At 40.3% G+C, this 19912-nt stretch overlaps 1 long non-coding RNA gene across 2 annotated transcripts; it reads right to left on the bottom strand.

Moving 5' to 3' along the window:
* LOC122682667 lies at positions 1 to 19898 on the bottom strand. 2 transcript variants are annotated; one of them, XR_006337475.1, is made up of 3 exons: positions 18970 to 19898; positions 17841 to 17938; positions 1 to 155 (listed from the first exon to the last, which is right to left on the bottom strand). It is a non-coding gene; the product is annotated as an uncharacterized LOC122682667 (long non-coding RNA). The 2 variants fall into 2 exon arrangements; XR_006337474.1 differs by lacking the exon at positions 1 to 155 and adding an exon at positions 2384 to 2434.
* Between the last annotated feature and the right edge of the window lie 14 nt (positions 19899 to 19912).

The following is a 19912-nucleotide window of genomic DNA, read 5'->3' as shown; positions in this document are numbered from 1 at the left end:
CGCTCAGTCGTGTCCGACTCTCTGCGACCCCATGAATAGCAGCATGCCAGGCCTCCCTGTCCATCACCAGCTCCGGGAGTCTACTCAAACTCATGCCCATCGAGTCAGTGATGCCATCCAGCCAGAAGAGGCTAAACTTCAAAGTAGGGTTCCCTCTGGGGAAGTACAGGGGAAGGAGGGACAGGAGGGAATTTCCTGGGGGTGATAATAAGTTGATTTGAAATAGATTTGCATTACACAGATGTATGCACACCAGTTGTGGAAGAGTAAAATTTGTGCATTTTACTATAAATTTCCCCTCAGAAAAAAAGAACACTAAAGAAATACTGAACTCTTGTTCAAAATATGCATGCTAAAGTGTTCAGTGGTGAACTGGATCTTTCACCTAGCTCTCCAAGCTACACACTAAATTCACACAGTGATCTATCAAAAAGTACTTTTATTGCTCAATAAGTGAAGAGTTGATTAGGTTTCTTCAGTTTTGAAGAAAAAAGAATTTTGAAAAGAAGTGGAAATTACATAATGGTTTGCCTGTTGTTAGACTCATTAGCCTTCTCAGTTTCTGGGAAGGATACCAAAAAGCCTTCTATGAGATGTATCAAAGAGTACAGTTTAGCAACTATTTTCTTTTTTTTTTAATTTTAAAAAATTAAAAAAATTTTTTTCCATTTTCTTTGCTTTTCAAACCCTTGTATTGAGGGCTGACTTTCAATAGACTGCAGTGAGGGAGCTGCTCTGCTACTTATGAAACCCCAACCCAGAAGCAGGTCGTCTATGAATGGTTTAGCACCAGGTTCCCCACAAACGAACGTCAGGTGCGATGGGTGAGGGGGTGGCCACCTTTCAGGTTTAGCAAATATTTTCTATAAAGGGTCAGATAACAAATATTTTAGGTTTGCGGGCCATATGTTCTCTGTGACAACTACTGAGCCCTACCACTGTACCACAAAAGCCGCTATAGGCAATACATAAATGAGTGAGCATGGCTATATTCTAACAAAATTTATTCACAAAAACAGGTGGTGGACAAGAGTTTTTGTTTGGGTTGATGAAAAACTTTAGGAGATGGATGGTAGTGATGGTTGTATAACACTGTGGTTGTACTTAATGTCACTGAATTGTGTACCCAAAAGTGGATAAAATGGTAAATTTTATTATATATTTACCACGAAAAAAAGAAATTTTTTTAAGCACAGTGGCAAGCCAGATTGAGTCTGCGCTGTATTTTGTTAAAGACTCCTGACAAAGACTAATATACATATTACCTTTAGCTTAGAAGCATCTCCGTTAAGTCAACTTACTCAGATCTGCTTGAGAATATTACAGTATTGCTTGCTTCATCGAGCTTTTATTTTACTAGAGGATTAGGTATATTGGTATATTAGGTATACTAAAGATTAGGTATATGTTCATCTAGACCTTAGAGCCACAAATTTAGCTCATGTAGTTTATGGGAAATGTCTGTCATATTACCTAATTAACAAAGTCAGTCTTATTGTCAACTCAGTTGGGAAAAAAATTGTTTTTGTCAGAGAAAATTTTACTTTATTTTTCAATTCAAATAAATGTGTTAATATTTAAGTTGAGAAATAATATAAAAGCTCTGAGGAATAGGTTATGTAACATTTTATTAGATGGTTTTTAAAAGCAGTCTGGTCAACACTGAAACAATTATTTCAAAAACCTTCCAACAAAAAGAAACTAAGAAAAGAGAGATTAAAAAAAAAAAACAAAAACCCAAAAACTCCCAACAAAGAAAAGCCTAAAAAAAAAAAAAGAAAAAAGAAAAGCCTAGACATTTTGATGGTTCAATGGTGAACTCTACTAAACATTTAAAGAACAACCAATATTAACCCTTCTCAAACGTTCCCCAAAAAACTGAAGGGAAGGAACACCTCTAGACTCATTCTATGAGTCCAGCATTAACTTGATCCCCAAAACAGATAAGGTTACTACAATAAATATCACTTATGAACACTGATGAAAAAATCCTAAACTAAATACTGGCAAATGAAATTCAGCAGTATATTACAAGGATTAAACACTAAGGGAGATTTATTCCTGGAATGCAAGGTGGTTCAGCATACAGAAATCAATCAATGTAATACACCACATTAAGAAAATAAAGGGGAAAAAACACATGGTCATCTCTATGCTGCTGCTGCCGCTAAGTCGCTGCAGTCGTGTCCGACTCTGTGTGACCCCATAGACTGCAGCCCACCAGGCTCCCCTGTCCCTGGGATTCTCCAGGCAAGAACACTGGAGTGGGTTGCCATTTCCTTCAATGCATGAAAGTGAAAAGTGAAAGTGAAGTTGCTCAGTTGTGTCCAACTCTTCACAACCCCATGGACTGCAGCCTACCAGGCTCCTCTGTCCATGGGATTTTCCAGGCAAGAGTACTGGAGTGGGGTGCCATTGCCTTCTCTGATTATCTCTATAGATGCAGAAAAATCATTTGACATAATTTAACACATTTTCATATTAAAAAAATGCACACACTCAACAAACTAGGAATAGAAGGAAACTATCTCAGTATTAAATATAATAAAAACCATGTAAGAGAAGCCTACAGTGAATATCATACTCAATGGTGCATGAACGTTTTCCTCTAAGATCAAGAGAAAGGTAGAGATGCCTGCTTTTACCACTTGTATTCAACATAGTACTGGAAGTTCTAGTCAGAACAATTAGTCAAGGAAAAGAAAAAGCATCCAAATTTAAGAGAGAAATAAGATATCTCTGTTTGCAGGTGATATGATTGTATACATAGAAAACCCTAAAGATTCTATTTTTAAAAATCTTGTATGACTAATACATGATTTCATCAAGGTAGCAGGATGCAAAATCAACACACAAAAAATCAGTGGCATTTCTGTATATGAATAACGAGCTATCTAAAAAGGAAATTACAACAATTTCATTTCCAATGGAACCAAAAACAATAAAACACTTAGGAATTAACCAAGCAGGTAAAATAATTATACAATGAAAACTATAAAATATTGCTGAGAGAAATTAAAACACAAATGGAAACATATTCCTTGTTCATAGATGGAAGACCTAATAATTTTAAAATATCAGCACTACCCAAAGAAATCTATAGATTCAATACAAGCTCTATTAAAATCCCAGGGATGTTTTTTGAAGGAATACAAAAACCACAATTTTATCAATAGAATGTAAAATGAAAAAGAAAAAGAAAACCAAAAAATGTTGAAAAAAACGAGCAAAGTTGGAGAAATCAACTTCCTGAATTCAAAACTAATCAAAGCATTATAGTACTGGCACTAAGACAGACATATAGATCAATGGAAAGAATAGAAAGCCCAGGAACAAACTTTGCATGTACGGTCAAGTGATCTTTTGATAAGCGTGCCGAGACCTTTCAATGGGGAAAGGGCAATCTTTTCAATAATTGGGACTGGTTAAACCAGATTAACTATATGCAAAAGAATGAAGTTGGACCCTTACCTCACACTATATATAAAAATTAATTCACAATGGATCAAAAGCCTCAGTATCAGAAATAAAACTATTATTAGGAGAAAACACAGGGTAAAAACTTCATGACTGGGTTTGACAATGATTTCTTACGACACCAAAGGCAATGATTTCTTGAATGTGACATCAGAGGCACAAGCAACAAAAGAAAAAGTAGACAAATTGGACTTAATGAAAAATTTTAAAATTCTGCATCAAAAGAATATCAACAGAGTAAAAAGGTGACCCGTAGAGTGGGAAAATCCCATAGACAGAGGAGCCTGGTGGGCTACAGTCCATAGGGTCACAAAGAAACAAACAAAACTGACGCGACTTAGCACGCATGCATGATAAAGGATTTTTATCCAGGATATATAGTGGACTCCTAAAACTCAACAACAAATTCAAAAATTGACAAAGGAAATGATCAGATAGTTCTCCAAGGAAAATATACAAATGGATAATAAGCACATGAAAAGATTTTCAACATCTTTAAACATTAGAGAAATGAAAATCAAACATACAACGATGTACTGCCTCATATCCATTAAGATGGCCACTATTAAAAATAATAAGTATTGACAAGGATGAGGAGAAACTGGAACCCTTATGTACTGTTGGTGAGAATGTAAAGCATTACACTCACTATGGAAAACAGTATGCTGCTGCTGCTGCTCCTAAGTCACTTCAGTTGTGTCCAACTCTGTGCAACCCCATAGACTGCAGCCCACCAGGCTTCCCTGTCCCTGGGATTCTCCAGGCAAGAACACTGGAGTGGGTTGCCATTTCCTTCTCCAGGAAAACAGTATGATGATTCCTCAAAAAATTAAGAACAGAATTACCATACGATCCAACAATACTACTTCCATGTATACACCCACAAGAATTGAAAGCAAGGTCTTAAAGAAATATTTGTACAACCACATACACAATAGCATGATTCACAGTAGCCAAAAAAAAAAATGTGATACATACAATGGAATATTGTTGAGTTTTAAAAGGAAAATGATTCTGATATATGCTGCAACAGGGATGAACTTTGAGGATATCACACTAAATGAAACACAACAGTCACAAAAAGATATGTATGATTCTACTTATATGAGGTACTTAGAGTAGTCAAAATCATAAAGACAGACAGGAGAATGGTCATTGCTGGGGATTAGGGAGAGGGAAAATGGGGAGTTACTGTTTAATGAGTTCAGTTCAGTTGCTCAGTCGTGTCTGACTCTTTGCGACCCCATGAATCGCAGCACACCAGGCCTCCCTGTCCATCACCAACTCCTGGAGTCTACCCAAACCCATGTCCATCAAGTCAGTGATGCCATCCAACCATCTCATCCTCTGTCATCCCCTTCTCCTTCTGCCCCCAATCCCTCCCAGCATTAGGGTCTTTTCCAATGAGTCAACACTTTGCATGAGGTGGCTAAAATATTGGAGTTTCAGCTTCAACATCAGTCCTTCCAATGTACACCAAGGACTGATCTCCTTTAGGATGGACTGGTTGGATCTCCTTGCAGTCCAAGGGACTCTCAAGAGTCTTCTCCAACACCACAGTTCAAAAGCATCAATTTATCGGCGCTCAGCTTTCTTCACAGTCCAACTCTCACATCCATACATGACTACTGGAAAAACCATAGCCTTGACCAGATGGACCATTGTTGGCAAAGTAATGTCTCTGCTTTTTAAATATGCTATCCAGGTTGGTCATAACTTTCCTTCCAAGGAGTAAGCGTCTTTTAATTTCATGATTGCAATCACCGTCTATAGTGATTTTGGAACCCCAAAAAATAAAGTCTGACACTGTTTGCACTGTTTCCCCATCTATTTCCCATGAAGTGATGGGACTAGATGCCATGATCTTAGTTTTCTGAATGTTAAGCTTTAAGCCAACTTTTTCACCCTCTTCCTTCACTTTCCTCAAGAGGCTTTTTAGTTCCTCTTCACTGTCTGCCATAAGGGTGGTGTCGTCTGCATATCTGAGGTTATTGATATTTCTCCCAGCAATCTTGATTCCAGCTTGTGCTTCTTCCAGCCCAGCGTTTCTCATGATGTACTCTGCATATAAGTTAAATAAGCAGGGTGACAATATACAGCCTTGACGTACTCCTTTTCCTATTTGGAACCAGTCTGTTGGTCCACGTCCAGTTCTAACTGCTGCTTCCTGACCTGCATACAGGTTTCTCAAGAGACAGGTCAGATGGTCTGGTATTCCCATCTCTTTAAGAATTTTCCACAGTTTAATGAGTACAGAGTTTCAATTTTACAAGATGAAAAGGTATATGGAGACAGATGGGGTAATGGCTGTATAACATAATGAATGTAATTAATATCACCGAACTGTACACTTAAAAATGGTTAAGATGCCTAAGGGAAATAAGTCTGACAGAGAAAGATACCACGTGATGGTCCCTTATGTGTGGAGTCTAAAAAACAAAAATAAATACAAGCTTAAAGACAGAGGAGAGACAGGTAGTTGCAAGAGGTGGAGGGTGGGGGATTGGAGAAATAGATGAAGACGGTCAAAAGGCACACACTTCAAGTTTTAAAATAAATAAGTTATGGGGATGTAATGTACAGCATTGTGGCTATTAATAATACTGTATTACATATTTGAAAGTTGCTAAGATAGTAGATCTTCAGTCCAGTTGCTCAGTCGTGTCCAACTCTTTGCAACCCCATGGACTGCAGCACACCAGGCTTCCCTGTCCATTGCCAACTCCCAAAGTTTACTCAAACTCATGTCCATTGAGTCGGTGATAGTAGACTTTAAAAGTTCTCAAATCAAGGGACTTTCTTGGTGGTCCAGTGGCTAAGACTTTGTGTTCCCTATGTAGGGGGCCGGGGTTCAATCTCTGATCAGGGAACTAGATCCCACATGCTGCAACTAAAGATCTTGCATACTGCAACTAAGAGTTTACATGCTGCAACAAAGACTGAAGATCCTATGTGCTGCAACTAAGACCTGGTGCAGCCAAAATAAATAATAAATAAATATTTTCTTAAAAAGTTCTTATAACAAGAAAAAAATTTTATAATTGTGTAAATGATGAATATTAATTGTTGTGATCATTTTGCAATGCATACAAATACTGAATCATGTACACCTGAAATTAATATGTCAATTATATCTCAATTTAAAAAATAAAAATTAAGGATTTCCCTGATGGTCCAGTGATTCAGAATCTGCCTTGCAATGCAGGGGACATGGGTTCAATCCTTGGTCCGGAAGATTCCATGGGCCAGGGAGCAACTAAGCGTATGTGCCACAACTATTGAATCCATGCACTGCAACTACTGACGCCCATGAGCCTAGAGCCCATGCTTTGCAACAAGAGAAGCCACCACAATGAGAAGCCCAAGCACCACAACTGGAGAGTAGCCCCTGTTTGCTGCAACTAGAGAAAGCCTGCGTGCAACAGTGAACACCCACCACAGTCAAAAAAAAAGAAATTAGATAAATCTTTTTTTAAAAAAAGAATGCATTGATGCAAAATCAACCTTGTTAAAAAAATTAAAAATTACAAAAATTGTTAACATGGCAAATTTTATGTGTATTTTATCACAATTAAAAATTTGGAAAAAAAGAACAGATCGACAGTGACTTCAAATATTAAGTTTATTACATATAAATCCATAAAACTAACTTTTTTCTCTTTTTCCCCCTAAGCTTTATTGAGATACAATTAACATATAAACTTTATTAGTTTAAGATTCACTATGCTTATTTTTAAGAAGTAAAATGTAAGTTTGAAAGTTTCATCTGGAAATCGGAAAACTATGAGAAGTGACAGGTTTGAAAAAGAGCCAATGAGAAAATATAATAAATGAAAGTAAAAGCTCACTGGACATGTTGAAGACTAGACTGGACACAACCAACGAATCAATGAACTAGGGAGCTAAGTCAGAAGAAATAAGTCTTGAAGTTTAGAAAGATGAAAAAAATGGGAGGTATGAGGCAAGGGAAAGACAGGGTAAGAAAGAAGATACAGTGTTCAAATATACATGTAAGTTGAGGCTCAGAGGATGAGAGAGAGTAGAGGCAATTGCTAAATAATGACTGAAAGTATGTAAAAATGACAACAGATATTCATAGATTCAAGAAGCCTAACAAATCCCAAGCATGGTAAATACAAAGAAATTCTCATTTATGCTCACTGTAGTAAAACTGCAGAAATCCTAAAGGATATACATCAGACAGAAGAAAAATGATTCCTGATTTGCAAAAACGGAATGAAGAGCAAAGAAGTTGTAAATAGTGGGTAACTCTCAATATTTACTGGATAACTCTCTTAAAAAGAAGAGTGTCTTGTGTGGTTTTAAAAGATAGAATTTAAATACTTAACAAAAAAGGTAGGCAAGTTGCAAGTGGAGAAATGGTAGAGGTCTAAGAAGGAATGTAAACATATTGATTACCATTAATATTTGACAAATTAAAGATACATGTTTAGTTTCTAGTGAACCAGCAGAGACTTGCATGTCATCCACAGTGAGAATTAGAAAATAATAAGCAATAAAATACTGGAATTGAGTATAGGGACAAATGAAAAACAGAAAACTAAATGACAGGGCCAGCCCAAAATTTATTAGCAATTGCATTAAACTTACTAGAAATAAAAGGCTTCACTTAAATGCAAAAATTTCAGATTAGATTTTTTTAAAAACTAAAGGTTTCTCTCCTTCCCATTCCCTTCCTATCCTGAAAATTTTATTCCAAAAGCTTTGGGCTTCCCTGGTGGCTCAGAGGGTAAAGAATCTGCCTGCAATGTGGGAGACGCAGGTTTGATCCCTGGGTTGGGAAGATCCCCTGGAATAGGAAACGGCAACCCACTCCAGAATGGACAGAGGAGCCTGGCGGGCTACAGTCCATGGGGTCGCAAAGAGTCAGACATGACTGAGCGACTAACACTTGACTAACACACCAGGTGAGCAACTGTTCGCGTGGGGAAGGGGGCTATGGCAGCCCAGAGTGGGTTGAGTCTGGCGGGAAATGATTGAGGGCCTGTGTGCCTTCTGGGGGTTACAGTCCAAGAAGAGTTACGAGGGCGTCCGTGGGCAGGGGGGCAACCCAGCACAGGATGTGAGGTCCCACACGTGCCAAGGAGGGTGCTCAGAACGCAGAGAGCATAGCCTAGGTGGAGCGAGAAGGGTTTTCACGTGGGAGAGCTGCTTGGCATGTTTGATTGGAGCCTGAGTCAAGGGAGGAAAGTCTCTCCAAGAAGAGAGCAGCCTGGCATGAGGTGTCAAGAACCAGAGGCACTTTTTTAGTCCTTCGGGGGCTGTCGATAATGTGATGGTCAAACACAGACTAAAATTAAGTAATCTAACTTAAAGAGAGGAAAGAGGAGATTCTAAATTTCAGGAAAGAACTAGATATTAATACCATCAAACAAAAAAAGAGCATGTGTGTGTCAGTCGCTGAGTCATGTCCGGCTCTGGGATCCCATGGGCTGTAGCCTGCCAGGCTCCTCATTCCTTGGGATTCTCCAGGCAAAAATAATGGAGTGGGTTGCCATTCCCTTCCCCAGGGGATCTTCTCAATCCAGGATTTTTTTTTTAAACCATCTGAGCCACGAGGGAAGCGAAAAAGAGCCTAACAGATTTGAAAAGAAGCAAGTAGGAATACTAAAGTCAAAAAACACAATAATTGTAATTATAAGTTGATGTGTACTTTTACTTTTTTGGGTTTTTTTGGCTGCATGCCAACCAGGCTTCAAACCTGTGCCCCCCCTACATTGGGAGCACGGAGTCTTAACTGCCAGGAAGACCCCCAATGGGTAGTTTTAATAGCAAACTAGATACAGCTGGGTAAAGTGGAAAATCAAAAGAAATATCCAGAAATAAGCATGAAAAATAAAAAGAAAATACAAACAAGAAGGGAAATTCGTAAAGGACATACAGGACTTCTTTGCACTATTCTTTAAATTTTTCTGTTAGTGAAATTATTTCAAAAATTTAAAAAATATACTTAGATATACTTCGCACTATAGTCCAAGCCTTATGACAAGTTTTTGATATAACAATAAGGATAATATCTTTATAAAGTTAAAACCAGGTTTAATAATTTGTTAAGGTGCTGACCAGAGTTATGACTTCAAGGTCACTACTGGTCTCATTCTCTAATAAAGACACAGAGGACAGTGACATTGAAACATAAAACATACACTAGACTATATTCAGAAAGATAGTGGTAACATCACTTCTAGACACCCAGTGAGTCTTAGTTGGAAGAAACTGGGGAGGAGTCACTGCTCAGGAGGCCTCCTGGAACCCAAAGGAACTAAAGTGTTGACAAGGCAGGGTAAAGCCCAGGGACTTGGAAAAGATTCCTTCACTGAAGACCTTTAGAATGTAGTTTGGGTTAAAATGGAATTCAGTAAACAACAATTTAAAATTTTTTCACTGGAGTGTGATGTACTTACAAAAATGCACATAAATCATAAGCGTAGGGTTCACCAGATTATACCAAAGTAAACCCCTTGTAAGACCACCACTCAGCTCATGACCTGGAGGCAACCAGAATGTTCTTTCCACACCTTCCCTAATTGTTACTGCTTCCCAGTCCTAGAGATGCTCTGTCATCCTCCTGACTTACTGCGCCAGAAATTCTTCTACCAGTTATAATAATACTTTAAACTGCCATAGGATTTCAGCACAAGTTTTACTTTTAAAATTCAATTTCCTTTTGTTTTTCTGCATACACAGAACTCATACCCAAGGTAGAAATTCTGAGTATTCACTAAGTCTTGTAAAACTTGAACAAATAGCATAGTTCAGTTCTGGAAAAGCCATTGGACAAAGGTGAATTGCACAGCTCAACTTCAAAGGTTCTTTCCCTTTGTTAGTCGCTCTGGAAAGAAACAACTCCAGTAGCCAATCCATACTGATTCCATGAAGTTATTAGACATCTATCATGGGCCACAATAATACACTAAGGTCTTAGTAGCACAAGGAAATTACTCTGTTCTCATGTGACAACATCAGCTAAATGAAGTTAAAATGAGCCACTGCCTACTTAAACACAAGCTAAACATAATTACTGGTTTCAAACTCAGTCTGAGTAACTAAGTATTACTTGCAGAAAGTGACTAATAGCCACTACCACTAGAATTAATATAGTAAAGATGAAAATGGCAAAATTGGACAATTGGCCAGAGCAGAAGGGTGCTCCCTTCTAAGCATCCCTGTTGGTCCTCTGCTTATCCTTAGCAAATGTAAACTTTTGAGCAAATAAAGCCAAGGGTGAGAAAAAGAATCCTATCTGGGAGACCACCCAGAGAGTGAAAAAACCATATGATTTTTCAAGGTTAACTGTTAGCCAGAAAGATTCATAATAGTCTTCAGCAACAGTAAGATAATGTCTTGTATAAATCTATTTGTCCTGAGCTGACAGCTGGGGTTGCCCTCGACCTCCCGCTCGCCTGCATCCGCCTCCCGCGCGGGGTCCCGACTCCCCCAACTCTCCGATCTCACTTTCAGCAGATCCCTCCGGGTAGCCCCGTCTGCTCGATCTTTTTCTCCCCCCTCTTTCACTTCCCCCATTCCTCTGTTTTGCCTTTTTCTTATTTCCCCCTTCTTTTCACGCCCTTCTTCTTTCGTTTCATTTTCCCCAGCACCATCTCCCCACTTCAGTCCCCTTGATTTCTAGGTTCAAAGACGGCACCAGCAGCCTGGTAAGAGGCATTGGTTCGCCAGGATTGCAGGTTGGAACCTAGACCACTGGACTACCACTCCGAAAAGTTTAAGGTGAAAGTTGAGGACTGTTTATAGCTAGTAATCTTACCCAGTACCACTATCATTTTCTCTACCACCCACTTTCAACTTCTAGCATTTGAGTTAGGAGGGAACCCAAGTTTACAAGATTTGGTTGGACAAAGGGCCAGTTTATTGGGTTTCCAGGGGTTGCATGAGGCTGGGATCCTGAGGATGTGTGGAATTTAATTCATTAAAACCAGGCATGACCCTGCCCAGGGAGTGTCGAGGTGGGGTGTGGGGAGACTGAAGTGCCTGGCTTCTGTTTATAAGTAGAATGAGGGAAGATGGCCTGAAGGGAATCACACCATATTGTTTCTGCCATTTCTCCACCTGAAACCCTGTAGAGGATCCTCACCACCTCCAGTTCTTGACCCTAAAGACTCCATCTTTCAATTCTTGGCTTCCTGGGAGGCAGCGAGGCATGAGGTTTAAGGGGTCAGTCAGATAAGCTCTGCTACTTAAATGTATGACCCTGAGTCACTGCCTTAAATTCCTTATATCCCAGTTCCTTCCTTTATAAAATTGGGATAACAATTCCCAGAATGTAAACTCCCTGAGAACAGGGACTTTCTTTTTTGTTCATGAATGAACTTGATTCCTTTTGTTCACATATATCCCCAACACTCAGAACTTGATACATAGTAGGCACTCAAAAAATTGTTGAATGAATGAATTTCTTATTTATAGATTTGTTGTGAGGATTAAATAAGGATCCCAATATGTGGTAAGTATGGGTTTCCCAGGTGGTGCTAGTGGTAAAGAACACACCTGCCAATGCAGGAGACATGAGACGTGGGTTTGATCCCTGGGTTGAGAAGATCCCCCAGGAGGAAATGGCAACCCACCCCAGTATTCTTTTCATACTGTTGATGAGGTTCTCAAGGCAAGAATACTGAAGTGGTTTGCCATTGCCTTCTCCAGTGGACCATGTTTTGTCAGAACTCTCCATTATGACCTCTCCATCTTGGGTGGCCCTACACCCATGGCTCATGGTTTCATTGAGTTAGACAAGACTGTGGTCCATGTGCTCAGTTTGATTAGTTCTCTGTGATTGTGGTTTTCATTCTGTCTGCCCTCTGATAAGGATAAAAGGCTTATGGAAGCTTCCTGATGAGAGAGACTGACTGTGGGGGAAATTGGGTCTTGTTCAAGTATTCTTGCCTGGAGAATTCCACGGACAGAGGAGCCTGGTGGGCTACAGTCCATGGGGTCGCAGAGAGTCAGACACCACTGAAGTCACTTAGCACACATGCAAGCACGTGGAAAGTACATATGCCTGCATGCTAAGTCGCTTCAGTGGTGTCTGACTTTGCGACCCCATGGACTGTAGCCCACCAGGCTCCTCTGTCCATGGAATTAAAAAAAAAACAAAAAGAAAAAAAAAATCTATTTGTCCTAAGATCCTACTAAGGCTCTCTAGCTACACATACTCTGCTTGAATCTCATTCTGTAGCTACGCAGCCATATTCACAGAATATCTAACCAATTCCCATCAATGAAGAAGTACCATCTGTAAAACTCTGGCTTCCTAGATCTACCAGGCAGTTAAATATATCCTTGGCAACTATATTGAGTAAGCTGAAATTCTAAGCGCCATAACTTTTAGAAAATCTGGTAATGAGTCTTAGATGAAAGATAAGCTCTAAAAACAAACACATTCCTGCTTTGTGAGAATTTGACAAAAGTACTACAGTGAGTCCTCTGGGGAAAGGAATAGAGCTTCCCGGGTGGCTCACTGGTAAAGAATCCACCTGCCAACGCAGGGAGATGCGGGTTCGATCCCTGGGTCGGGAAGATCCCTTGGAACAGGAAATGGCAACCCACTCCAGTATTCTTGCCTAAAAAATACCATGGACAGAGGAACCTGGCAGGCTATACAGTCCATAGGGTCACAAAGAGTCGGACATGACTAGGCGATAGAGCACGAGTATGGTGGGGAAAGGAATAGTGACCCCTGCTGCCCTCTAGTGTTCAATATAAGAACTGCATGTCCCGCTCAAAAGACCCAAAGGCCAGTACTGACACCAAAAAAGCAGGAAAGTTTGAATCTTTTAACAGTCATTGTGATTATTGCTATGTTTTGGTGTATATGTTTATTTTTCTGTTTACCATGCTTTTTCTTTACTTATATTCTGCCTTCTGTTCAATTCATAGTTTTATTTTTCTTTGACTGTCTTGGAGAACTATATTTCTATTTCTTTAGTAGTTATATTTATATTTCCTTTATACTCTAAATAAAAATTTCTAACAAAATCCTAAATTATTCACTGTCTTATCTTCCTCCTGAGTAAGACCTTACTTCTTCTGAATCAGGGGTGGTAATTATTAACCTAAGTGTTGGTGTATTCGCTCATGATGTGCTTACTCAGTAACTCTATTTTTAATTTCTAGGATTTCTAACTGGCTCTTTAAACATTTACCATTTCATTTCTGATCACTTTTATTTCATAATTTCTTCTTTCAGTAAAAGTATCTTTCCTTTATGTCTCTGAGTATTCCAAACATACTTAAAAGTTTTCAGTTCACTCCATTATTTTCATTTCAATTACAATGAATTCATTTCTTGATGCTGATTTTGTAGGTTATTTTTCTTTTGGCTAGGTTTTCTTGCATGCTTTGGAAGCTTAACCTCTAAGCTCTTCACGAATGGAAAAAGTTTCCCATTTCACAATATCTTTCCTTCCCTGAGGGTTTTGTGATAACCTCTATCCAGTCCTCCAGGAACCCCAAATAGAAACAAGTCTTAACATTAGTAATTTCAGACTCTGTTTGCACCATGAAATTTTGGAGCCAGGAGATCCAGTCACCAAGTGAGAGGGTAGCTGGACTTAGGTCTGGATTCAGTGTTGTGTCTGCTTCCTAAGTATTCAACTTCATAAACTATGTCTTCATGCACAGATGGGATGAAATTTTTTCCAATACTAGGTTTAAGGAGCCCTACCTAAATTCCTAATTGCAAGCTGCAATCTAGGCCCCACACAGCCACATTCCTCCAACTGATTACTTTCTAAGTTACAAACTCCACACTGCCTCTATTTCTGAATCCATAGCCAGGCAAGATTACCTCAGTGTGTTCGTGGTCAACAAAATTGTTTATCTTGTTTTTGAATATGGATATGTTATTTTAACCTTTTCTGGTTAATTTTACCACGTGTTTGGAGCAGAGGGAGTAGCATCAAAGTGTGTACTATCTTGACGAGAAGTCAGTTCCATTCACTTTTTTAAAAAACGTTGGTCCTTAGGCAGTACCATGGTTAACAGTGATGGCTAAAAAGCAGCCTGGTAGCTGTACATTCTCTTTCCAGTTTTATCAATAAATATTTTATAAGGTTGGGGATAGCTGACTTGTACAATTTTGCCAATGACATTAACTAGAGCTTCTGTTTGAAGTAACTGATTTTGTGTTTACTGCATACCAAAACATGTGATACTTCATTACCTAAATTCCCCTATTTCTGCACTTTGAGGCTCAAAAAATTAACCCATGGAAAATCAATAAATCTATAAACAAACTATAATCATGTCTTGATGCTGCAGTGGTACCAAACTTAAAATATTGGTACAAAGGAGAGGGATAAGATTAAAATTTACCCAAAAGAATCTACAGTTAAGAATGATAAAAATGATATTAAGGATTTACTAGCTTTCTAAAGTATGATACTGGTTTTGTTATTACGCTGAATAAAATTAGTCTTCTAAAGATGCACCCTGGAATTGTTACAGATGAAATGGTATAATCTTGATTAAAAGAATCTGGGGTGGTGGACACTGGCTGATTTGGATTTTTTTTTTTTTTCCGTTCTATCAGTTTATTGCTACCAACCCATCTCCCTCCACCCTTGTGCACACATGCTCAGTCATGTAAACCCATGGACTGCAGCCCGCCAGGCTCCTCTGTCCATGGACTTTTCCAGGCAAGAATAATGGAGTGGGTTGCCACTTCCTTCTTCATGATTTGGATTTAAAGATGAAACAGTTTTGGCCTTGAGTTGATAACTGTTAAAACTAGGTGGGAAAGATGGGGACCATGGGTGTTCACTGTACTGTCAGGATCTGGGCAGGTACAGGTCTGGAATTTTAACCTACTTAGAAGCTAAACTGGTAGCAACCCTGTTACCAGTTTCATCAAAGCTGGCAGAAGACACAAGCCTCCTTAGTCAGACACAAAGGATATTAATCACAGCAAAAGCAGTTGCCAGAGAGTCTTGCTGGATTCCAACAGGTCCCAAACTCACCTCTGCCCCAAGTTCCCTGGGTGCAGTACAAAGAGTTGACCACTGTAGTCTGCTCACATAATGGATTCCATTGCCAGAGAGGAATACTGAGGATGGTAGATTGGGTTTTTACAGCAAGTGGAAACTAAGTCTGCCCTTTGTCATGGGGGAGACAATACTTCTTGCCTCAAGGTAGAGGTAGCTTGCTGAAAACACAATCCTGGGAAACAGTCAAGGTAAAGAGCAGTCAGGGCTTTGCACTCTTGATATACCCAACAAGAACTTGCAGGGGTGCCGAGGGTCCATGGCAGATTGCCTAACCTAACAGTCACTATCTCTTTACTTTTGTATGTTTGAAATTACCGCTAAGTCCTGTCAGATATATAAATATATATAATATTTATATTATATATATATATAAATATATATAATTATAGAAATACATAAATAATATTATTATACAAAAAGAACCTACTGTGTAGCACAGGGAAGTCTACTCTATAATGACCTCTATGCGAAAAGAATCTAAAAAAGAGTAGATATGTGTATATTTATAGTGATTCAATGTATATTGATTCACTGAAACAATGTTATAAATCAACTATTCTCCAATAAAAATTAATAAAAAATAAAAAATGCACTTTGGAATCATTAACATACTGGGTAGAGAACTTGCTTTTTGTTTTACTCAATATTTCCTGGGTATTTTCCATGTCTGTACACTAGATATAATTCATTCTTTTAAATTGCTGCTTCCTCCTTGATTAATGATATTATGGACTGAATTATGTCCATATGTTGAAATTTATAAGTTGAACACTTAACCCCCAGTGTGACTTTGTTTAGAGACTGGGGGCTCTCAGGGAGGTAACTGAGGTTAAATGAGGCCCTAATGCTGGGGTCCTAGTAAGATAGGACTGGTGTTTTTATACGAGGAAGACACACTAGAGACCTCTCTCCAAGCAACTGAAGAAAAGCCATGTGAGGACACTGTGTGCATAGGTGCTCAGTTGTGTTCAACTCTTTGCAGCCTCACGGACTGTAGCCCACCAGGCTCCTCTGTCCACGGAATTTCCCAGGCAAGAATACTGGAGTGAGTTGCCATTTCCTCCTCCAGGGGATCTTCTTGGCCCAGGGATCAACCCCACGTTTACTACTTTGGCAGGAGATTCTTTACCACTGCCCCACCTGGGAAGCCTGAGGACACTGTCTCCAGGCTGGGAATAGAGATCTCATCAAAAACCAACTCTAACGGCACCTTATCTTGGCCCTATAGACTCCAGAACTACAAGAAAACAAATTTCTGTTGTTTAAATCACCTGGTCGTTGATATTTTGTTCTGACAGTCCAAGCAGACTATTGCAGATGTATTCTACTTTATTTAATTTCCTAATAAGAGATGTGGGGATTTTTAAAATTAAGTGTAAGGTAGCAATGATTTTATCACACATACATGATTATGCTTAGATACACGCTTTGAACTGAAATGTGTCAAAGGCACACACATCTTAAATCTGATTCTGCCAAACCACCCTTTTAAAAAAAAGCACTATTTAACGTCCCCCAAATACGAATGCTTGTTTCCCTAAACTAGAACCAGTTTGCCACGTGACAACGCTCCCTTGTTCAACAACACTTATTCAGTATCTATTTCTGAATCGTACCAGGCACTGTGCAATGTGTTTAGGAAATAGTAGTGAACAAAGGATTAAGTCCTTGACCTCAAGGATCTGTATTCTAGGTGGAAATGCTAAAGATACACATTAAATACACAAGATGGCCTGGGAAAGCTGTCTCTGAGAACATCTAAGCAGAGACCCAGATGGAAAGAGGAAACAAATCTTACCAATACTTGAAGGAAGAATGGTAAGAGCGTTTCATGGTTTTAATTGTCTTTTAAACATAAGCAAAGTTGGGAATTCCCTGGTGGGCTAGTGGTCAGGATTTGGTGCTTTCACAGTCGTGGCCCTGGCCCAGGTTCAGTCCCTAGCAGGGAAACTGAGATCCCTGCATCCCCTTAAGCTTGTGAGGCATGGCCGAAAACAAAGACAAAAACAAGTTGCAATTCTGTTCTCTCATACACCCAAAACAACTGAAAACAAACAGGTGTTCCAATACTTGTACACCAACGTTCACAGCAACACTATTCTCAACAGGGCCACTATACAGGGGACAACAAACAGCTCAAAGCAAGGCTGCAAAGGCTAAGTAGGAAACTGTCAGAAGAAGTGCAGAAGTTTCTAGAGAGAGAAGTTAGCAAAGAATGAAATCTAGAGACTGGACAGTGAGAAGGAAAATAAGGCAGTGATAAAGGCGAAAGACTAGGCAGTGACTAGGACATAAGAGGTGAAATATGGGGGGGGGGGGAGACAGACACTAACTGGCACTCACCTTGATATAAAATGGGTCATTTTATCAGCCTCACCAGATACAGCCATTCATTAATAGTCCCAAGGCTCAAGAACAGGAAAAAACCTTCAGCGAAAAAACTAGAAACATAAAATGTGCAATAAGGAAAAGTGCTTAGAACATTCCACTTGTACCTCTTGCAGGGCTTCCTCTAGCTTTTGATTTAAGATTTATTTGCATGCTTTTCTCATCCTCTCTTCCAGACTAGAATTTCCTCTGGAGCAGGCACCGTGTCTTTGTCATTTAACATTCTCAACACCACTTCAAGCACAATCTGAATGAGGCTGAATCTATCACCTCCAACTTAATCATATTAACATAATCCCTCCAGGCACTGGGTACAACCTCAAAGTGATCCCTCCACACTCCTGCGGCCAGAGACCAGTCTGGTGCTCTACAATCACCCTCTCGTCTTGTCTTTTTCACTGCTGAGCACAGTTTAGTCCCTCATTACACTCATCTACTTAGTATCCTAGCTAATATTTTTCCAGCTGGCTCTATCCTCACACTTCCATAATAATGCCCCTAAAATAGAACAGTTATTCTACTCTCCTACTTAGAACTGTAAAAATGTCTTACCAAAAAATAGATTAAAAATAAAGTAAAAATCCTAGTGTAAGAGAATGGATACATGTATATGTATGACTGAGGCCTTTTGGTGTTCACCTGAAACTATCACACTATTAATTGGCCATACTCCAATACAAAATTTTAGAAAGTTTAAAAAATCCTAGTGTAGCATTCCTAACTCTACTTTTTCTGCTCTATCTCCTCTAAAGATCACTCACATATCCAGTCCTATGGGCACATTAAATTACTGAATATTCTAAGGATTTGTTCTGTGTTCTGCTTTGCTCACGTGGTTCTCTCTAATCCTGGAATACTTTATACTTCCTCCCCAGCATTTATAACTTTCTTTTTGCCTGACGCCTACTTTCATCTTCTCTACTAGGCCCTAAGCCTCTTGGGGGCAGGATCTTTGTATCCTCTATACCTGCTTATCAACTGCTTTCTATCAATATTCATGCACGGATCATCCTCACACCTCACAGCACCACGCCCTGCTCAAAACAGGTAACAATTATTTAAATGAATGATGTTCCATGCTCACCTCCCTCACCCTTCTGTCCAACGCAGAGAGAAAGTAAATAATAGAAAATACTTGTTGAATTTAACTGTTTGGACAAAAATAACGCGATACGGCCACATCTTAAAAGCACATTTTAGGTCCTTCCAGCTGAAAATGGTGACCCAGCTTCAGAGCTAGCCCCCACTGAGATCTCGCCTTTTGAAGCTGGAATTCACTGAACTCACACAGGCGGAGCCTCGCTTCGAGGACGGCTGCACAGAACTTAAGGCCCTCTCTCACTTCTGAGCAATGAGGGCGGAGAGGGAGGGGGCGTGACCTTCACAGCCGCCCAGCAGCACTCCGCCCTGCAAGGGCCCCCTGGTCCTTTCCCTAGCGGAGTACCGTTTCCAACGCGCCATCACGTAGATTTCACCCTCGTAACAATCTCGTGAGGCAGAAATTCTCATCATCTCCCTGAAGAAACAGGACCTGAGGCGGGTGGGGTGGAGGAGATGGAGAAACTATAGAAGAGGCGTGGCAACAAGCGGCTGCGAGGAAGGCGGGTGGGAGCCCAGGACTCCAGCCAGGAGCCAGGAGCGGGATGGATTTCGTTCCCGACTCAGCCCTGATTCGAGCCCTGTGACCTCACTGGCAGCGGGAGGCGCGGGGCGGGCGAGCAGACGACCCGAAGGTCGTCCCGCTCTCACAGCCCGGAGGCGAAGCCTCTGTGAGAGCCGAGCGGCTCACACTCCCCCCTCGGAGCCCCCAGAGCCCCCCGCGCGCCCGCCCCCTTCGCTCTACCCTGACGGAAGTCCCGCCTCGCCCGGCCGCCATTGGACCCGGCTTCGGGGGTGGGGGGGTGTCTCGCCGCGGGTTGGCCGCCCGGCGGCGTGAGCCCTGGGGGCCACTGCGAGCCCCAGGCTAGGGGGACCTTGCTCAAGAGCCGCGAAGACGCGAGAGTCGAGCGCGGAAGGTGGGGGTGGCG

This window comes from Cervus elaphus, chromosome 24, assembly GCF_910594005.1.
Source record: "Cervus elaphus chromosome 24, mCerEla1.1, whole genome shotgun sequence".
NCBI classification, from domain to species: Eukaryota; Metazoa; Chordata; class Mammalia; order Artiodactyla; family Cervidae; genus Cervus; species Cervus elaphus.
This window is presented reverse-complemented; position numbering and strand designations above follow the sequence as displayed.